The following is a 9,499-nucleotide window of genomic DNA, read 5'->3' as shown; positions in this document are numbered from 1 at the left end:
CGCCCCCAGGACGCCAAGATCCGCCAACTCAACGCATATTTTGGCCCGGGAATCCCAGGCCAAACCCAACGTGCTGGGGCGCTTGGGGGCTCCGGCGGAAGGAAAAACCGCGCCTGGGCCACCACTGTCAGGCGAAAAAGCATGTTGCTCGTCCAGATTCGCTCGCCCCCGCGTGCACGCCTTCCGCTGTCGTGCCGATCCCAGCGCCGTCTACCTACCCACAGCCGCTAGAAAGGCCATTATTTCCCCTCCGGAAAAAGAGAGGGTTCGCCGCGGCAGCCTCCACTCTTCTCCTGGGCGAGCTTTCTGTCGCTCCGGCCACGCAGGGCGGGGTTATCAGTGGCTATGCGCCTACCACGCCCGCCAGTTGTTCGACGTTTTGTCTGCTCGGTGTTGGACTCGGACGACGACGAGGAGGCGTTCACGGCGCTGTTGTAGGAGGAAGCCGATGCCGACGCCCAGGGCGAAGAGCATCTCATGGTCCTTGTCGCTGTGGCCGGCCTGTTAACTTAACATTTTATTTTGACCACGCAAATTGAAAGCATCCTCCTCTGTATAGCTCGGCGGGACCAACGCCACCATCCTCTATGATGTCCAACCAGCGCCACACAACTAATGGTGTTGCCGGCATGACGACACCATCCTCCGTGCTGATCGAGCTTTTTGATCTGTGTGGAATGGAAAAGGTCATTCGGGAATCTGCTTTTGATGTGCTATTTGATCTCCTTTCATAAGAAGTCAAGTTTACATGATCAGTTTTGTACATGCACTGTCAATTTTATTTTATTTCTATCCATTGGCATGTGCTAAGAGGTGTGAAAAGGGTGTATGTGCATGTGCCGAAGCTAAGTAATTTAGTTGCTTTCATTAGTTCAGCAGCAGTTGTCAGTAATGTGCTGCCCACACCACAAAAAGCGAGTGATAGGTGCGGCTGCCTACCAGGCACCGCCGAACTTTTCCTTAGGAGGCGCCACAAGGTGGCGCCCCAACCCCTAGTTCAATTCAAAGATGGCTATCTACCTGGACGACCTTTGTCGGGTCCGAGACCCTTTTCCCCGGGAAATCTTTTACGTCGGAAAAAAAAACCTGACGTAGATGCTATCTTTTCCCTTCCCTTTCTTCCCAACTCCATTAAGCAGACTCTCATGGCACAGCCGCAAGCTAGTCCAAGCACCACCTCCAGCCATTAGCTGCGACCACCGTGAGCTACTCCATGACCACAAGCTACTTCGTCCACCTCCCGGCTCCGATTTTTGCTACAACCGGCTCCATTTTTGCTACAAACCGAGGATGGCGAGCGCGGTGACCACACACGGCGACTTGTTTTTTTGCTACAACTAACTTCGTTTCCTGCTACGTCCGGCTTCGTTTTTTGCTACAGCCGAGGCTGCTGAGCATGGTGACTGCGGGTGGCGAGGATGGGCGGCGCTGCTCCAAGCGACATTTTGCGAGGATGGGCGTCGCGGATTTGTGCTTCATGCTACAACCGGCATTGAAAATTGCTACCACCGGCGTCCCATCTAGCTACAACCGCCATGCTCCATGTCGATGGGGAGGAAGGGTGACAAGTGGGCCCTTGCTGCTCTTTGAGATGTTGCCAATTGGTATCAAGGTCATCTTCACGGGTTCTTTCGTTGCAATGCACGTGCCCTTTTTCAAACGAAACTAGCTTATATACATATAGCATAACACACATCCCAAGCTAACTGGTCGGTGATATTCAAGGAACACACGTTGCCTAGACCCTTCGGCCATTTTTCCTGTATAGCTTTCCTATCTCCCAATTAAAAGTCTGCATATTAAAGGGCATCCATAGCCTGCAGTCTTTCTATCTATGCCCCAGTCCTTCCCGTTCGGTCGCTTAATTACCCGCATGTCAATAATATATTGCCATGTAGGATGTGAATGCAACGATGTGGCAATGAGGAGTCCAGAGACGACATGATATCAAAACTGTTGTAGTTATAACGCAGCAAGATATACGCCCATGCAGATCAGGACGTTGCGGGGCTAAAATGTCCAACATTTTGCATCTTTGGCTCTTTGTAGAATCTGGGCGTCGAGTTATGCGAAAAGTAAAAAAGAAAAACGAAGCAAGTATGTGTGTCCTTGGTATTTTGAACACAACACATATTTTGTAACTCCATATACCTCAAGGTGCAACATGAACTTTGTGCTACATCACTTTCCAGCAAAAGTATTGCTGCCATACTGTATATTACAGTATTGCTTGTTATTTTCTTTGACATGAACTAATCTTAAGTTAGGTAGTTATAGCATCGTTGTTTCCTTCACATTGCACACCAGGCACTTGCAGCTCCCGCCAACACAATTGGCCTTCCAAGAGCACCGTGGACCACAGATGGGCTTGCGCTTTTGGTCGCAATCATACTCACAAGTACTGTTTGAACACCCACCGGGCCGTTTGATAACTGCAGTCGTACATTGAAGTTGTTCTGCTTCCACATCTATAACATATCACCAGAAAAAAGAGACACACATCATGAACATATATAATTTGTTGGCCGTGTTGATGAAGCAAAATTGTGTGCATGTATGAACAAACTAAGTGGTACCTGATCCTAATAGAAGGACAGCAAGGGTAAGGAGCGTCACTAGAGCAATCCTCATCTTAGCTCAAATGTGGTGTTCACAAGAAGAGTCTCTCTAATGGTCGGTTGTTGGATTTCTGAGTTGTGAGGAAGAACATGAACTGGCAGGCTACTTTATAGTAGATGGGATATTAATGCTCATTACTACAATCCAAAAAAAGCACCAAGGAAGAAGAATGGATAAGTTGCGGTAATTTAGTAGTAATTAAGTGCATTAATTTGTGGATAGGTACTCCCTCCTCTTCGGTTTATTTTGCTCATCTCATTTTCTTGAATTTTCTATTTTATAAGTCTTGTTTTGACTTCTTTCCACCACATGTACATTCCGGGGCATGTTAAATTGGTGGATGCAAAGATTAAAGAAAACCAACCTATGCATGTAACTATTTATACTCATTTAATGGTCATTCATCAATACATGGTAGTTAATGCAGATTAAATTTTGAGTAATTTTATAAACTATTATAATTCCTCCACTCACAATCTACCTTGCTTTATGAGATTTCATATTTAAGCCCTATAAACCAGAAAGGAGGGAGTAGATGTTTAGGGTTTCTAGCAAACTAACGATGACCAATGATATTCTAGGACAAATGTTTCATGTGCACATTAAAACTGGAGAGCAGATAAAATAAGCTGATGATCGGTCACTCAATTGGGTGAAATTAAGACCAAGTTTTTTTCCCTTAATCCAATTAAGGCTAAGTAGTAGTAATCTTATCTTCCCACCGCTTGAGAGTCTCAATGGGCCTCCCGACTCGATCCCATGCCTTGTCCGACGGCGCAGCCAGCTGGCGATGGCTAGGGAGAGGTGCCTGGGATCTAGATGTACATAGTAGTAGTGTAATATTAGACTTTCCATGTTGGAGTGTGGCGTTATGCCGTATGTTTGGAGTTCTACGCCAACGGTGGGCCGCAACGGTGGTCCGGGGAGAAGGTGCGGAGGAGCTTCAGCAGCCAATCCATGAATAAGGCCTTGGGTTCCCTAGATCTAAGATGGAGCCTTCATCTTGCAGCGTCGTCATTGCCTTTGATACGTCTTTGTCATATCTAGTTTTTAAACACTTTTTGATACGGGGCTAGACCCGGTTATGGCCGATCTTTCACTATTGGAGTGGATTCCCGCGAGGAACACGAAGAACACGATGAACATAGGAAACAAGAAAGAGAAATCACAAGGGGAAACACTCAAGAACAAGTTCAATCACACATCCACTCACTAGTGCAGAACCGGGCTTTAGTGCCGGTTGGCGAACCGGCACTAAAGAGTGGGGACTAAAGCCCCCCCCCCTTAGTACCGGTTCGTCACGAACCGGCGCTAAAGTGCAAACACGTGGCGCGAGCCAGGCCCGTGTGCGTGTAGAACATTAGTACCGGTTGGTAACACCAACCGGTACTAAACATTTGGGTGTTTTTTTTTAATTTTTGCTTTAATTTTGTGTTTTCAATTTGGCTTTATTTTCCATTTAATTCTTTTTTGTTTGCTGGTATTTCACGATACTACAAATTGTACACGTTATGCATATATATTAAATAGATTTTCTCGTACGTAGAACCGCATATATATATATATATATATATATATATATATATATATATATATATATATATAATATCATCGAATGTCTCACAGCCAACACCATTAACTATTCACACATATACACATGTATATACATATACAATTTCTACTACATGTTGCCTTGGTGCCTTCGGAGCACGATGACAAGTGGTTCATGGGGCGGTAGCGGGTAATAGTATTCTCCTTTCGGATCTATGACCTGGCCGAGCAGAAATCCGGCTATTTCCTCTTGAAGTGCTTGTATGCGGTCCGATGGTAGGAGCTTATCCCGCACCGATCTGAACTGTTAAGAAGGAGATCAATATGCATGTGTGTTAGTTGTGTGACTAGATATCGATAATGGTGTGAATAGTGTTCTGACAAAAATGTACCCAGTCCTGTCTATCAGATCTGCTCCTTTCGCACGTCATCATGTGAATGTTGTCGCAAACGTAGTATGCACACAGATTATTCCCTTTCGCCTACCTCAGGACCTTTACGAGAATGGAATTGAATCAGATAATGATTAATCAAGCATAATAATTAATTAATGATACTGAAACAAGAATTAAAGAGATGGTAGCTGGCTAGTACTACTTAATTACTTACCTTGGGTCGATGCCAAAACAATTTTTTTGGCCATTCTCCTGGAGTCACCGCGATGAATTTTGCCCATGCCCTGCTCGCCGGCAAAGAAAATTAATAAAGGGGTTATTAAATAGTTCATATCAGGAACTAATAGTTAATAATGATTGAAATTACCTGTTGACTATCCCCTTCACGATGGTGTAGTCTTTATCTTCTTTAGTTAGTGAGTCCAGTAATTCAACTTTTTCTTCCTCAACTTTAATGTCTATCAAGACCCAGTGCCAACTGCATACGCACACGTTTGCATGTCTTAATTAAGCGGGCATGTGCATAAAATTAATCAACTACCGTAAACCGTATACACTTAATTATTAACATCTAGCTAGCTAGTAAGCAAAAACAGAATTTGTAGTACAAGACAGTGTGACTCACGGGAAGTTGTAAGGAAGTAGTATATCTTCGAAGGTATTGAGGCGCTTCAAGAACTCTAGCATGCTTTCCTCTACAGCAGCTTTACAATGTTCAATCTCCCATATGTCCTGATTAATGGTATTTGGGTCAATGAACCCAACGCCATAGCGTCCAGCTTTTTTCATTTCATACATCTTCATCCTGCATATAATACCACAGAAAAAGAATATAGTGAGGATAATTACATGTAATGATTGATCAAAATTATCACTACATAACTAGCTTGAGACTTAAATTACAGAAAAAAATCACTTATAGACAATAGCAACTGACGATAGACTTGTCGAGTGCGTCTTGATTAAATAACTGAAATAGTTCTGGATACTCAATGGCCAGAGCTTTCTCATGGTAATAATGCTCATGCTTGACATTCACCATGAGGGACTCTCGATTGGAAATCTTGGTAATGTTCATGTACCATTGATGCAATTGATACATTCTCGTTGGGAGGTCCTTGACCTTGTCTGGATGGACCAAAGGTTTGCCCCGGACATATTGCCATGCTATTTCCAATTCTTTAAGCGTAGGCATGGGCTCGATTACGAGGAGTTGTCCAACAGAGATATTGAGCATTTGAGCCTGCATTATATGATCCTCTGTTATTACCACATCGCCATGCTGGGGAACACTAACGGTTTGCCCACAATAATATTTGGCGCACGTATTACTCCTCTCATGTGTTGTTGGCACAACAAGCGGGGGGGATCGCTTGCGCCGCCTGTTCTCCCAACTGGGGAACGGTTTTCCCGCATTTTTTGCCAGCTGCTTGTTGGTTCGAGCTTGAGCTCGCTTCCTTCTGTAGTCGTGCTCGATGTGCCTTCCTGATTTGACACTCATAGTCCGAGTCAACAGGCTTGGGAGCTGGTTCTCTAGCCATACGAATGAAGTGGTCAATTACTTTCTCAGGCACTTTCTCCTTTGGCGGCGGTGCCGGTTTCGGTCCAAAATGGGCGTCCACTTGGGCTTGCACTATGGCTGTGTTTTGCTCCTTAGTCATGTCGTAAGGCCTCTGAGGAAGAGGAGCGAGGCTTGGACCATATTTATATCGCTTACCTTCGCATGTACTTCCTGAACTACCTCGACTCGTACCGCTACGCACCAAAGCTGCGGGATGTCTCTTCTGCGATTGCTGAGACGGCGGAGACGGCTGACGTGGAGTTGGACCAGGAGAAGTGGCCTGACGATGTGCCGGACTTGAAGCGGGAGGTGTGGCCTGACACGGTGCCGGACTTGCAACCGGAGAAGTGGCATGACGCTGTGCCGGGCTTGAAACCGGAGGAGTCAGCTCACGCGTTCGGGGACTTTGAGGAGGTGGCGGACTTCGAGGAGGAGTTGTCTCACGCGTTCGTGGACTTGGAGGAGCGAGAGTCTGCTGACTCGATGGCGGACTTCGAGGAGTCGGCAGACGACGCGGTGTTGGTGGACTTCGAAAGATTATGCAATCCTTTCTCCATAGGATGATACGATGTATGGCCTCTCCGAGTGTGCGCTCGTCTTCACCTCCAGGAATGTTAAGCGTTAGCCCCGAATATGGGTCCACCACTTCATCAACCATGACACGAGCATAGCCCTCTGGAATTGGGATGCAATGGTAGGTTGCTTCGGGGGTAACTGGAAAAGCAATGCCGTCCGCCACCTTCATGGATATGTTCTTCATTTTGGAGTGTAGCTGACAGTTAGTGTTCTGTATGATGTCATCCACAGGGTATGTATCCAGCAGTGTGTCGCCCGGGGCAGAACCAACGCTGCTTCTCGGCATGGATGGGACGGTGCTATCCAATGCTGGATGATCATCCGCTTGCTGCTGCCGCTGCTGAGACCCCCTTTCCTGGCTAAGTGAGTCGATCTGCTGCTGCTGCTGCTGCTACTGGAATTTGAGTGCCAAGTCCACGTGCCTTGCTTCTAGGCCTTGAAGACATTCTGCGTCCTGCTTCCTCTGCTCCTCCTCCAGCTTCCTCTTCTTCTCCTCCTCCATCTTCTTTCTTGCACGGGACCTGTAGTCGTCATTCCAGTCCGAAAAGCCCTCATACCAGGGAATAACACCCATGCCTCGTGTTCTTCCCGGGTGTTCAGGATTTCCCAGGGCGCGTGTAAGCTCGTCGTTCTCTCTGTTGGGCGTGAACACCCCCGCTCGAGCTTCTTCTATTGCGTCAATTATCTTTTGTTCGGCTCCTTTTAGACTTGCCTTCTTCGAAACTAGGCCTGTCTTCGGGTCCAACGCCCCCCATGCGCATAGAACCAAGTTCTGCACCTGGGGGGCCAGTGCCGGGTAACCGGAGTGACCCCTGCATCCTCCATCTCTTGCTCAGACGTATCCCACTTAGGCAATGCCACCGCGTAGCCACCTGGACCCAGCCTATGGAACTGCGTCTTTCTTGCGGCATTTGCCTTGTTTTTCATCGACCGTTTCTTAGATATTTCTGAATCCTTGAAGGTCACGAAATCGTCCCAATGTTCTCTTTGCTTCTCCAGTGTTCCCTTGAAATCTGGAGTCTTCCTTTCATTAGCGAGGTAGTTGGCCCATACAATTTTCTTGTGGGTGTTGAATGCAATTGCCATCTTCTTAAGAGCAGCGGCCTTGACTTTGTCCACATCTGCTTTAGTGAAATGATCTGATAGGGTGAAATGTTCCATTAGAGATTTCACCAGGTCTTCTTTGGCTCTGCCATCGACCCAAGTAACACCTGGACGTTTAGTCTTTGGCTCTTTCCATTCTTGAATGGAGATCGGGACGTTTAGTCTTTGGCTATTACCCAAGTAACACCTGATGAGTCCACTTGTTCGCAATGTTCTTAGGCGTGAGGGGTTCGCCACTAGGTTTGATGGATTTGATGTGGTACTTTACACCATCCTTCAACAATCTGCCTGGGCCTCGCTTTGTCTTGCTGTCTGTAGAAGCAGATTTGCTCGATCCGGAGGGCTGAAAGAAGAAAGATCGATTCGTTAATATATCTTCAATAAAAAAAACATGTGATGATCACCATGATGCATGCTTATATAAATATACCTCACCGGTAGTGTTTGTTATTTGAAGATCAGCATTGTCTGTGTCATCACAAACATTGTCTGTGTCATAATCATAATCATAGTTCATGACTTCATTAGCCCGGTCGTCGAGATCGAATATCTTTTCATCACCCTCTCTGGTATTGTTAAGATATTGGGAGCCGTCATCTGCTTCATTCAGATCATCTAGCCTATGAGGGCTGCGTATGATGTCGAACAATTCCTCTTCTCTCTCTCTCTGTCGGTATTGTCCGCCATAGCTTTTACTTTACTAATAATACAGAAGAAATATAAAACAATTTAGTATTCAAATTACAATGCATGGATGCAATTAATCAATAAGGAAAAATCTGAATCTCGAATACATCCTCTCGAATATATAATCTCGAATACATCATCGTCTTAATATATATATATATAATCTCGAATACATCATCTCGAATACTATATATCGAATACATCACTGGCTAGGTACCTAATAAAGATCGAGTACTACAGAAAAATCTAGGGCGCCACTCGCGGTTCCTGGGGCGCGGGCGGTGCACACCCAAAGAGAAGGAACCATCACAGGATCATATCTCCGGTCATCTGCCCAAAGAACCCGCCAAGTAGTGGAGAACCTGACGTCGTCCATAGCAGCCATGTAGCGATGGACGTGCTCATCTTCCTCCCTGACACGGCGACGCACCACCTCCGGCGGGGCCGGCTGCCTCTGCACCGAATGTGGCCCACGCGAATGCCACCAAAGAAGATCAGGGTCGACGACGGGACCCGAGGTCGGGTTCCTCACCAAGCGGCGCGCCCCTCCAGGTAGCACCTCCCGGACATGGGTCCCCTGAAGCATGATGTCGTCGCGAACGGGTCGACGGCGAGGATGCGGGCCGGGCATATCGTTGACAACAAATACTATATGCCCGCAAAAAGTAACATTTTTTAAATGATTGGATTGTGATAACTAAAATTCTATATATATGCAAATTCTAACAATTTGACATTAATCTAATTCATCTAACTAAAACTAATTCTAAAATTTCATGATTATATAACTAATATTTCCATAACAATTCTAATATTTATATAACTAAAAAACAGAAAAATTGCTAACATTTCTATAAATATTTCTATAACTAAAAAACAGAAAATATTTATAACATTTCTATAAAACTAACATTTCTAATATTTATATAACTAAAAAACAGAATAATTTCTAACATTTCTATAACTAAAAAACAGAAAAATTTATAACAAACAAACTAATGTGTGT

General features: G+C 45.5%; 1 long non-coding RNA gene across 1 annotated transcript; it reads right to left on the bottom strand.

The window, feature by feature from the left end:
* Window positions 1–2,131: 2,131 nt before the first annotated feature.
* On the bottom strand, window positions 2,132–2,688 carry LOC123115462 (uncharacterized). Its single transcript, XR_006456621.1, has 2 exons — window positions 2,577–2,688; window positions 2,132–2,468 (listed from the first exon to the last, which is right to left on the bottom strand). It is a non-coding gene; the product is annotated as an uncharacterized lncRNA (long non-coding RNA).
* Window positions 2,689–9,499: the final 6,811 nt, after the last annotated feature.

The sequence above is a fragment of the Triticum aestivum genome, chromosome 5B (genome assembly GCF_018294505.1).
Source record: "Triticum aestivum cultivar Chinese Spring chromosome 5B, IWGSC CS RefSeq v2.1, whole genome shotgun sequence".
Classification (NCBI taxonomy): domain Eukaryota; kingdom Viridiplantae; phylum Streptophyta; class Magnoliopsida; order Poales; family Poaceae; genus Triticum; species Triticum aestivum.
The sequence above is the reverse complement of the archived record's forward strand: the minus strand, read 5'-3'. Positions and strand labels throughout refer to the sequence as shown.